General features: G+C 60.6%; 1 protein-coding gene across 2 annotated transcripts in view; it reads right to left on the bottom strand.

Moving 5' to 3' along the window:
- The window catches only part of CASZ1 (castor zinc finger 1), a 122,001-nt gene that overhangs the window by 26,920 nt on the left and 82,655 nt on the right, over positions 1-12,426 (bottom strand). The gene's annotated exons all lie outside the window — the stretch shown is intronic.

Below are 12,426 nucleotides of genomic sequence, written 5' to 3'. Positions count from 1 at the left end.
CTGGGCCCTGGGAGGGGGTGTGCCCTTTGACACACAAGGAAACTGAGGCCCAGGGAGGTTAAGGAGCCGGCTATGCGGTCAGGCTGTCAAGGGACAGCGTGGCATTCCTGGCAGCTTGTTCCGCTTGGGAGCGTCCTGCCTTACCACACGTTCCTGGGGAGGAGTCACAGAGAGCCAGGGACCAGCTTGTGCCAGCCTCTTGCCTCACTGTCCCGGCAGCACTTGGCTGGCACCCTCCCACCCGAGCACGTCAGCCCCTGGCGGCTCCTCTGCCAGGCCAGGTCCCTGGGCCCTACCTGACTCCAACCCTGCTCAGCAGAGAGCAGAGATCTCCTTTTCTCCCAGCCACTCAGGACCCTCCCGAAGGCCTCCGTGTTCCTCAGTCTCCTCCCTGCCTCAGGGTCTTCTCCAGCCCTTGCCAGCCCCCTCTTGGCCTCTCTGTCCATTTCCTGTTGCCACTCCCTCCCCCAAGCCTCAGTCAGAGCCATCCAAGTGGAGTTCCTCATGGCACTTCCTAGGGCCACTTTGTCCCTATCCTAGGACCTTGCTCCCCAGCCTCGGCCAGCCTCTGCAGCCCCGGAAGGCCTGGCCAGCCCACTTCCCAGCCCCCAGGAGCTCCAGCAGGTGCAGGGTGGGATCGCTTAGGTCCCTCACGGAACGCCCCGAAGCGCCGGTCACAGCACCTAATCCCCGAATGTGACAGCCCGACACACACAGCCGGAAGGAAGCCCTCATGAGGCGACTTGAGAGCCAGCGACCTCCCTCGCGGCCACATAGCCCAAACTCTGTCCCTGATAGGGCACTGAGGGTCCTGGGGGGCATACGGCAAGCCCACCCACCACACAGCCTGGGACCTGCCACAAAGGCTGGCGAGGGTGGACACACACACGCACACACACGCGTGCACACACAGCGCAGCCACATGGAACTGTCTGTCCGTCCATTTAGTGAGCTCCTTCTGTGGGCCAGACCCTGTGGTGGGGCTTGGGGACAGCGCAGCGGCCACAGCAGCAGGGGCTCGGCTCACACTCACTGTGTACAAAACAAAATGCGCCTCTCCATGGCCCTCACGGGAGGAATGGGCGTGTCAGAGTCTCCACATAGGTGGGAAGGCTGAGGGCAGGGCCCCCCGGCTCCATGGTCAGAAGGGGCTTCACTCTAATGATCACCCCCTGCCAACTTTCCACATGCCAGGAAACCCGATGAGAGGCCTACCCAGGCGGGAATGGCAATACCTGGGTCCACCCAGGGGCCGCATCCCTGAGGTGGACTTGACTCATACGCACAGATAACCGTCCCCTGATAGACACAGTGCCTGGCCGTCCCAGCCAGATCCTTCCCTTGTAGCCAGTGGCCAGTACGGATGGCTCACTTGGCCCAGACGAGACAGGGTGATTCTAGCCCAGCCAGGCCCACTGCCAGAGAAGGGTCTTCTCAGCCCACTCCCAGGCCTTCCAGTCCTGTGACCCTGGCTTCAGGGCCTTAGACACTTGCCCAAGCTGATGCCCACTCTACCCAGGTTCGTCCACATCTCCAAGTCTGTGCCACCCACACCCAAGACCCCAAGCACGATGCGGGGCCCCTCTCGAAGTTCTGAGACGGGGCCTCCTCTTCACAGCATCCCACTCGACCTCAGAGCTGCCCAGCAGGTTCTGTGACGCCGGGTTTCCTTCAACAGGCCTCCGGGGAAGCGGGCCTCACCTGGTCCCCTCGTCCCTTGCCCTGGATGGGGAAGGGAAGGGGGGAGTGGGGGAGCCTGCACTATTTTTACCAGGAGGTAAGCAGCCAAGTGTGGATGGCAGACGGCAAATGAATCTATAAATATTTATCCTAAGGAAGAGGGAAGCAGAAGCTCCCAGGGCCGCACTTGCTGCTGGTGACGCCCCCTCCCCGGGCCCCCACCCATCCTGGAGCCTCCCCGCACTTTGGCCCACCCAGCCCAGCCCACCTTCTCCCCATCTCGGCTGTGTGCCTGGCTCAGTCCCTGCCCGGGCCCCCACCAGCTGCGGTACAGCTGTGTACCCAGGACCCGCCCCCAGCCCCAGGCCCCTTTGCTCCTGCCGACTCCCCCGGCACCTGCCCTCCAGCTGCCGCGCTGCCCCAGCCCACCTGCCTTCCAGATGCTGCCCTCCCTCTCCCTCTCTTGCTGGTCCTAGGGGTGGAGGTGGGAGGCGTGTGGGCCAGGGACACAGGGGCAGGAGGCAGAGGTAGGGCTTAGGTTTGTAAGTGCGAGCACGTGTGAGGCTGGGCGGCGGGAACAGGGGTGCGTTGGAGCTGAGGTCTAAGCTTTCCGCCGCCTTCCGGCCCAGGGCCCTGGGATCCATAGACGATCCGCCCCCCACCCCGCTGTGGTCTGACCCCAGACTCCTGTCCATGTAAACATTCCTCTGACTTTCTTCCCTAAAATATAAACGCCGTGGCCAGGCCTCAATGGAAGGAAGCCATCCGTCCCCGGCCCTGTCACTGCCCCTTTCATCTCCTTCCCGCCACCAGCCTGCCCGCTGCTCTATTTACACTGGACACTTCCTCTGGGAACAATACTGCCCAGGAGGCAGGCTTGGGCCAGAGGGTGGGAAGGCGAGGGGACTCCTGCTCTGCTTCCCCGGAGACGGGAGAGGCGAGGGGAGGGGCTGCTGAGGTGGGCTGGGCCGGGGCCTGGGACCCACACACAGTCAGAGCCCACTCTCTGCTGGTGGCGGTGCTCTTGGCCTCCAGCCTCTGGCCCCACGGGCTCTGGCACAGCACCAGGGTATGGCCTAACCTCTGGGGTCAGGGAGTCGGGAGCTCACGGCGGAGCTCTGCCCTGCGCTAGCTCTGGCCCTGGGCAAGATTCTTCCCTGTAGAAAGGCGGCCAGGCTGTTAGGTGAGAGAGGGCACCTGTCTGTGCCAAGTACAGGGCCTAGCAGGGATGAACCTGGGAAAAAGCAGCTGAGCCCTGGGAGGGCCACCAGGCAGATGTGGTGCCACACGTGAGCTTGAGATTCCAAGGCTGAGAAACCTTACCTGGCCTGGAAGAGGCAGGGGACAGAGAAGAGGCCAGAGGTCTGGGGCAGGGGCGGGCTGGCCTCTCAGCCCCTCCTCGGATTCCTAGGTTCGGGACCTTCCCTCTCAGGGCGCCACGAGCAGCAGTCTCCCCGCAGGTCTCTGAGCTGAGCAGACCCTGCACAGGGTTGGGGAAAACGGGCATGGACTGAACCGTCCACCTTTCCGGGCACTAAGGCATGACTTGTTAACGGCCCAGCGGAGCCGGCACTGTCATTGTCCCATTTCATAGAGGAGGAGGCTGTAGACACTCCAGAGCCCAAGCTCACCCTGGCCAGGAGCTCCCGAAGGCTGGGACTCGGCCCCATCCCCATTAGGGCCCCTAAGCCGGCCCTAGGAAATCCCAGGCCTCTCTGCGGGGACTCCTTCCCCTGCCCCGTCCCCTCCTCACCCTCGCTTCCTGTTCCCAAAACACGGAGCCCCTTAAAGTGTTAACTGCGATGGGTAAAATGGTGCAGCAGATTGCTACAATAAATAATTTACTGATATTTATAAATATTCAAATCAGCCGGCTTCAGAAATCGAATGAAGGGAGGGCCTCGGGAGAAGGCCCCGTTATGGCATGAATCTCATCACCCCCTCCGTAGGCGGGGGCAGGCCAGGGCTCCTGCCAGCTCTGGGTGAGAGGGGCGTTCCTGTAGCTGCACCGTATCCCCAGTCCCCTGATCTCACTGCTCTCTGGAGGTAGCCTGCTCACCTGGTCAGGGCCAGGCCCCCTCCCGCAGGCATCCTGGGTTCAAGGGGAGGAGAGGCTGCAGTGCCCACCGCCCATGGCCCTGGGTCTCAGAGTTGCTTGTCCTGCCTCAACGGTGGGTGGGTGGGGGTCTGTCCCAGGGGGCCGGGCAGGCCTGGCAGCCCCTCCCCAGCCGTGAGTAATGTGTTCTGGGGCCGGGCTGCCTGTCAGCTCCCAGGCTCCGGGTGCTTTATGGGCTCTGCTTGGTGGCTCTGAACTCCCTGGTAGGAAATAAAGTTCTCCCTGCGCGTCCCTTCTAAACATTTCACTCAGTGGAAACGGTGTTTAAGAAAAATGAGGACATATTTCTTCCTAAGGATGCAGTATCCCCTTTGGGCGGCCTAATGCCCGCTGTATATCAGGAGGTGGGGAGGCAGGGGCCAGGAACCAGTCCCCTGGGTTGGGGGTGGGCTGGGGCCCTGCCTTCCCACTGCCAGGCAGCTCGGGGGCCACTCTGGTAGCTGCCCTGGGCCATGGTGTCTGGGGCCATAGAGCAGCTGGCATCCTCTGAGCACCTCGTCTGTGCTGGGTGCCTTACAGTGCCACCTTGGTGATGCCCCCAGGATCTCCACATGGTCGGCTGTCCTGTCCATTCCCACATAAGGAAGCAAAGGCTGCGAGGCTGGTAGCTGCCCACAGTCAGTGCTGGAGCCCAACTGCCACCAGGCTCAGATGCCCAAGGTCATAATCTTCAACCCCACCTGTGTCCCCCACAGCCTCCCGCCTAGGCATCCTGGAGTCAGGGGCGGGCGGCTGCCGGGGCTTCCACCCTGCCATTTACTTCCGAACTTGCAGCTCACAGGCCACAAGCCCCAGTTTTGGGGTGCTGTGCTGGTGTCCTTTCAACAACCTCTCTCTTGAGTACCGTGTACAGACCAGACCCTGGGCTGACTCCTCAGGCTATGATGTGGGCACACAGGCAGCCCTGGTTCCTGTGCCGCGGATGCTCAGTTCAGACTTGGGAATGAACACTTCAAAGCCAGTACAAGAGCCATCTCTGTAGTGGGCATCAGAGGTGCCAGAGGAGTGGCAGGTCTGGAGGCCAGCAAGGGCCAGGAAGGGCCCAGGCATCTACCCCTCCTCCCTCCTCTACCTCACAGCCCATTTCCGCCTGAACGGTTCCTTCCCCATCCTTCAGCTGTGACCCCTCCCCCACCAGCCAGGACCCGTCCCCTCCATCCCCTCCGAGAAGGGAGTCCTTCCCTCTTGGACCCAATTCTATCCCCAGCTCCAAACAGAAGGGCCTCTAAGTTCTGTGGGAGGAATGGTTGTTGCTCCCTAGGGGTTCAGCCAGGGCCCGAGGGGTTCAGCCAGGTCCCCTGGCCCTCAACAGCTCCAACTTGGGTGGGGGGCGTGCTTGGCCACGGGGCCCTAGCTTGTCCCACTTTGTTTATTTATTTATTATGATTTTTTTAGTCCAGTTAAAAGGTTTACTATCCAGACGCGTCTAAGTGGCCTCACTTAGCGTAAGTAACTCTATAAATCAGGGGAACTGTTAGCATCCACCGCACAGGCTGGCTATCAATCTCCCCCAGGTCACAGCCAAACAGGAAGGGGAGAAAAAAGAGAGTTACCACCCAGGGGAGATTTAAAACGCGCACACTGAGCAAACGCGCACAGACCGCGTGCATGCCTGTGCGCGCGCACACACGCTCGGATGCCTGTGTTTGTACAATCCCGTTATATTCACACGTGCACATGTGGAATCTGAGAGTGCTGCGTGTGGTCGTGGTAACAGAACACAAACATGGCTCCTGCAGCCATGAGGGGAGACAGATGTGAGGGAAGGGGCTTCGGGTGAGCCTAGGACCCCCAGGGCTGGGCTGACTCTCAGTGCCTGAGCTGCCCTGCTCCGGGCAAGTGTCTCTGGAGGGCAGTGGAGGGGGTCTAATTGGTCCCCTCCCCTCTCTGTGGCCCCCACCTCTGCCAAACCCAAAGGGCCCAAGCTTTTCCCTTTCCCAGCCCCAGGTGGGCACTTGGCAGGGGGGTGGAGCCTGGAAAAGGAGGCAGGAGGCTGTAAGCTGTGGGCCACCACAGCGGAGCATGATGTCACCTCGGGTCCTTACTCGCTATGCCCGAGGCTGGCACACCCCAGATGCGGCACTGGGCTCAGGAAAGGCAGCATCATCTAAATGGGTGGCCAAATGCCATGCAGTGCACTGGAGGGTGCGAGGCTAGGATGATGGCAGAAACACCCTGCCTTTTCACGGGAGCAGGTGTGGCTGGCTGGGTGTCCACACAGCCTGGACTGCCCTGGAGAGGCCCCAGACCTAGACAGCCCCACAAGCTGTGCCATGCCAGAGACCGGAGTGGGAGAGGCGGCTCCTGGCATCTGCTCTAGGTCCCAGAGACGGACATGGGCAAGGCAGCCCGAGGTGGGGGACCTGCCCAGGCCACCTCCTTTCCCTGCTTGCCCGAGAGGCCTCCCCGGCTCACCCGCCCGCCGCATCTCCCCATGAACTCTATTTCTCTTTCCTCTCTGAAAACAACTGAGCTGTAAATACTGTTTAACCTTCTCCCCCCTCCCCCCCCACCCCCTCCCCTCCGCACTATAAAAACACAAATATGCCATAACTCAGCCGCCCGGCCGCCCAGCCTCCAACATGCCCCGCGCCCGGGCCTCTCAGGAAGGTCATTACAAACGACTTTCCGATTCACTGCTCCTGAAATAATTTTGTGTATTAAAACCTGAATCTGCACTTTCTGGGGCCGAAAGCCTCGCTTAATTATGGCGGGTGTCCTTGGGACGGACAGTGATCCTTCACTCGCCAGCCCGCGCTCCAGCCCTCCGCCCGCCGGCCCGCCCCCCTCCCCGGGCCCAATCTGTTTTCAAAGTGTGTCTGTCCTTTATTAAATTGTTTTCTTTTCCACATTATCAGTTGCCATGGAGACCTCATCTCTCGGATTATTTGAATTTCATTATATCTATTGATTTGGGAGCATTTCATCTTTTTTATTGTTTTTCTGTCAATTTTCAAAACGAATAACCATCTAATTTGCGTCAGTGCTGATTATGTTTGTCCCTCAATAGAGGTCGGCAGCTGCGCTGGGGAAACAAATCAATGAAAAACCATCATAAAACTCCCCACTCCAGTCTCCAGGATGTGTGGGTGACATTCCACGCCTGCGAGAGACACACTCATCAGCTCCAACTTCGGCGACGGTGGCGGCGGCTCCGTTCCACGTCCGCCTCCTTTGGCCTTAATATTTAATTTTGCGATTTGGGGCATTATTAGTGGTGTTTTTATTAGCGCGTGTGCCTGTGAGTGTTTGGAGGTGGGCTGCCGGTTCCATTAATTTGTGGGTGAGGCAGGGAAGCCCCAGAGGAAGGCACGGCGGACGGCGTTGGGGTGCAGTGGCAAGTGGAGAAAAGAGGGGAAAAGCTCCGAGGGGGGCGGGAGCCTGGGGACCGGGAGGGCCCTGCGGAGGGGCTGGAAAAGGGGGACCGAGTGAAGGGGAGGAAAAGAGGGAATTCAAATTGCTTACTTTGTTGGTTTTTTTAAATAATTTATGCAATTTTAAGCATTTATGTATAAATTTTTTAATAAGCCACCCTGGAGCAGGATGGCCATTAACATCCAACGTCCTTCTGTCCAATGGGCTGGCGGAGAGGATCAATTTCTGAGAGTACTTTCCCTTTTTTATGACATGATAAAATGCTTTTAAAGCAACTTACACAAATATGGAAATTTTTTTTTCGTCCCCTCTCCCTTCGCCTAACAGCCTTCTTATCCGCCAGGGAGGGGGAGGTTGTGTGTGTGCACACACGCGTGTGCACGCACACACACTCTCTCGCACTCTTGTGCTCACGCTGCCTCTCTCCTGCTGGGGAGGGGGGCTGAGGGGGCTGGCAGGGAGACAGCCCCAGTTCTAACTGGAACTGGCCGCCTGTCCTTCTAACAAGGGCATAAACTTTCATTACCCATGCACGCAGTCAAAGACAATTTAGGGAAACGCGCTGCTTGGAAAAGGAAAACCTCAGCGATTCGTGGCCCATGCTGCTGCCACCATCTGGGGGGCTCCCACCTCCAGCTCTAGGGAACCCGGTCCCTGAACCTCTGGCCCTGCCAGCAGGAGGTGGGGCGAGGGCAGGACAGCTTCCATGTGGACCCTCCGTGGGCAGGAGAGCCCAGAGAGTAAGGGTCTCCTCCTTGGCTCAACAGGACCATCCATGTCTCGGGCTGAGGCCAGGCGCCCTGGGTCTTGCCCTCCTTGCCCTCTCTGGATGGCCTGTACTAACCCCAACCAGGGCTAGCCCTTGAGGGCAAGTGCAGGCCTCTGTCATCCCTGCCACCGCAGTGCCTGGATCAGAGCAGAAGCTCAGCTATGCAGACGGACAGGCTGACAGATGGACTGAATGGCGACAAGGCAGGGAAACAGGCCCTAAGGTATCCTGAGGTGCCTGCAGGGGCCCCACAGATGCTGGGGCAAGATGCCCTCCCCAGGTGCCCCTGCACTAGAAGCAGCTCTGGTGCAGAAGTGCCTCTTCCTACAGAGTCAGGGCATTGGCCACCATCACCCCTACCTGGGCATGAGCCCCTGACTTCCCCGGAGATGGGAAGACCTTCTAAGAGGAGGGCCAGTGCCTCCAGGTCTCAGGGTGACCCTGCCTCACCTGCCTGCTCCCTCTCCTGATGAAGGCAAAGAGGAACCTGAGAGATGCCCTGCCCAAGCCCCCACCAGCCGACGCAGACAGTCCTGAATCCAGCGTGGGGTCCGAGCCTTCCCCGGCACCGCTGCTGCGGGAGGGCGTCCAGCCCTCTGAGGCCACCGTGGGGCACCTGGGCTTTGGCAACTTCCACATAAGACAAATCGACTCCAGAGACCTGGCCCCTTGGAAAGCTCATCACTTCAGCGTCTTCCCTGCCCTGGGCTCGGGTCCCCAACTGTAACACAGCGTTGCTGAGGGGATGATGTGGGCACACGTCTGGCTGGGGCTGCAGAGCACACGGTGCCTCCCTGATGCTCCACGGTGACTGTGGGCAGAGTCCCCTCCTCGGAGCCGGGAGCACTGCTTCCTGCCTGGTAACTGCAGGGCACTGCGGACCTGGAGTTCGGCCCCGTGTGGCCCTGCCCACCTCTGCCTGGGGATGTGAGAGCTGCCCTAGGCCTCCTGCTCCCATCCCCGCTAAAGCCAACTTCTTCCTGGGCCTCACCTGCCCCAGCCATCCAGGCCCAGTCTGGAGCTGACCAGTGGGCAGCCCAAGAAGGTCCCCATGGGTCCCTGGGCCCTCTGTCGTGGCAGCAGGGGAGCAGCCCTGGCTGCCCCAAGCCCTCCGTGGGGATGCAAGGGGAGCGCCCACCCCTCCTGTTTTTCTGTGCTCAGATACCCCCCCAACCAACTGTCATTAAAATAACAAGTTTCTGTTACAATCTAAACATTCCCACATCGCATAAAGGGTTATATTACACCCGAGTCACTCCCGGCCCATGTTTGCACAGAAAAGCTCACGGCAGGTCCCCCCTCCTGACGAAGTGACTTATTAAAGTTTAAACAGTAATTAACAGAACAATAAAAATAAAGGGATGTTTGGGGAGTCGTAGCGCACACAGGGTTTTTGGCAGTGCCAGCAGTTTTTCAGTGCCCTGCGCTGGCAGCAAAATGTGACTGTGAAGCCAGTGGGGACAGAGGACGGGGCCAGGGTCGAGCCAGGGAGTCCTGAGGCCTAAAGGGCCAGAAACCCCGAGGCAAGGCTGGCGGGAAGGAATGGGGGTCCTGGGGTGGCAGGGTGGGCACAGTGCGAGCAGGCGGGGTGGTCTGGCATGGGCAGGGAACAGGCCTGGGTGGGGAGGCTTCAAGAGGGGTGAGGCCAGTGCCCAGCTCAGCCTCAGGCACTTCCGGGAGCCCAGTGCCTCGGTCACATCCGGCCAACTCCGCACGGACCTGGCTGGGGGAGGTGCCAGGTCCCCCGACACTGCGGGCATTAGGAGACCCTGCAGTTAATGATTCCTGGGGCTGGACCCCAGCCACTCTGGGCTCCTCTCCCAGTTGGGCAGGTACCCCTACCCCTGCCTCTGGATCCTGTGGCCAGGGCACTATGGGAACTCTCCTGGCCCCTATTAAGCATGGGTAAGGACTCGGGGGCCAGCCAGCCTAGCACATGACCCCCCCACCCACCCCCAACAAAGGGAGAAAGTGGCCAGCTTGCTGGGCCAGGTGGGTCCCCAGCGGGAAAGTCCTCTTTCCCCAAGGTTTGCAGGGAGCTGGCCTGGCAGGCCGGTCCGGGCCAGAGCTGCCTGGGATGGGCGGGGCTAGGCCTGTTACCCTCAGCCTTGCCTCTTCTCCCTCAAGTTCCATCCCAGGGGCTCAGACACCTGCCTGCCAGGGATGGCAGAGACAGTCAGGACGAACAATGCGCCCAACCCCAGCAGCCAGGGAGGGGCCCCAGGAAGAGCGCGGGGCTCCCCCTGGACCTAGGCCTGCTCAGAGGCTTGGGGGCCAAGGAAGGAGGGACAGCAGGAACCCCTGAGGGTCACACAGAATGTGTGATCTCAGGGTGGTGACAAACCCATGCCAACCAAGTGACAGACACCAAGGCCCTGCTGGACTGGCCCGGACCCCCGTCCCCCATGCTGCTTCTCATTCCCTCTCCCAGAAGCCCTGGGCTCCCGCTATTGTCGGCCACGTTGAGGGAGGGCCCCTGCCTGTCCCATGCTCACCCCTGTCCTTCCTCTCCAAGGAGAGCCACCGCAGAAGCAAAGCTCTCACTCCATCACACAGCGTTAGCCCCAAAAGGTGACCTTTCAACAGAACATCCCCAATTCAGGCTCTTCCCACCAGGACAAAGAAGACAAAGAGCCCCCGGGGAGGCCTCTCCACCATCCTCTGAACAAAGGGGCTCTCCTCCTGGGCTCCTCCATCTCTCTCTGTGCCTCTCCATCTCTCTCTGTGCCTTGGTGGACCAACCTGCCTAGGGGTGCCCTGGGATCCTATTTCCACAGCAGGCCTCCCTCCACCTTGGTGCCTGCCCTCGACCAGCCTACAGCTCAGAAACGAGCCCCTGGCCCGGGGCGAGCAGCCCCACAGTTTCCTGACGTGGACGCCTTTGCTGGTTCCTCCACGTCCCAGCCACACAGGCCAGCAGGAGCCTCTGTGAAGCCTGCATGGAGAAGAGATGCTGGGCTGGGCCAGAGACTCTCTCTAACATCCTGTCTCCCGGGATCTAGGTCCTGGCAGCTGGCGGGTATCAAGGGCATGCACTCTGTCCGGGCTGAACCCCGTACTGCCTGGCTCTGCCACTGCCTCTCGCTGAGGCCCCTGTGGGCACAGCCAGTCAGGGGGTGCAGGGCCCCACAGACCTCAGTGCTGCCTGGGCTCTGGCACGTAGGACGTGAAGGAAAGCCAGCAGCTTTTCTCCCCCTCTTTCCTGGGCAGAGCCCTCTGGGGCTCCATCGCCCCCCGCCTCCAAGATGAGTGAGTCATGGTGAGGGCAGAGTGGAGGGTCGAGACAGAGAGCTCAGGAGGGGGCAGGTGATGCTTCCCAAGCCTCCAGCCTCTCTGCTCAGGCTGGAAGGAACGCCAGGAGCTCACACTCCCTCGCTGCTGGAGGAGGCAGACTGAGTCACCCAGCGCCAAAGCCTCGCCGGAGCAGGAGGGGGCAGGGGAAGGCACCTTCAGGGTCAGGGGAAGGATTGACAGAGGGCAAGGCAGAGGGTGTCTGGGTGGCACCGAGGAGGGCAGGAGGGGACAGGGGCCTTCTCATGGGTACGTCTAAAGTGGGCAAACAGGGAAGCAGCTGCTCGTCCTGACCCGCTGTTTCTAGAACCTGTGTGTGGGGCATGGCAGGGGTGTGGCAAGTGGCTCTGGCTGGACACGGAGCTAAGGAGGGCAGCCTGCACTTAGGTCCAACGCACCTTGGGACAAGGGACAGCTATCAGGGTGGAGGCTGTCCTAGGTGCACAGAACTTTAGACCTGGAAAGGGACCGAGGTCCAAGAGGCTGAGAAACTTGGCAAAAGCCCAGGCCACTCACTCGTGAGGACTAGGCAGATCCAGGGGCCCAGTTCCCAGTCTGAGCCCTCTCCGGCCCAGCAAATCCAATGCTACACATTTCTGTTTCAAAGCAGAGCTTTCCGCAGCCTTGGAGATTGCACCAGGCCCCTCGGGCCCCAAATACCACAAAGGCCCCCTGCTGCGGAGGATTTGAGCCACACATGGCCCAGTGGGCAAGGACCCCAAATGGCTCTGAACCAGCACCTGCGGGGTGCGAGGCCTGGAAGCCAGGCTCCCCCGTTCTCCAGGGGAAGCAAAGTGGAGGCTGGCTGCGTGGCCTGGCTGACCCACCGGAAATGGGTAGGACGTGTGTGGCAGGAGGGGACCTTTCTCTTGCAGGGACTGAGACCCTGAGACCTTCCAATGTGTGTTGATGGGGAGACAGGGCAGGCGCTCTCTGGGGATGAGAGGGAAAGCCTGGACTAGAGAGGCCCCGGACAGCAGGCCCAGCCCAGGAGAGGCAGCGGCGTGGGCAGCAGGTGGCAGAGGAACACTGGGTGGCACACCACCCGCCCTCCCTGCAGCCCGTCTCCACAATCCCCTTGCTGAGGCCAGCGACGGCGACCATGACGAGGACATGAGGGGACTAATTTAGGAGTATTTTTAAAACGGTGGCCCTGGTGGAGGGCTTGAGCAGTTGTCAGCCATCTGGAAGAAGG

Source organism: Pan paniscus, chromosome 1 (genome assembly GCF_029289425.2).
Source record: "Pan paniscus chromosome 1, NHGRI_mPanPan1-v2.0_pri, whole genome shotgun sequence".
Taxonomy (NCBI): domain Eukaryota; kingdom Metazoa; phylum Chordata; class Mammalia; order Primates; family Hominidae; genus Pan; species Pan paniscus.
The sequence above is the reverse complement of the archived record's forward strand: the minus strand, read 5'-3'. Positions and strand labels throughout refer to the sequence as shown.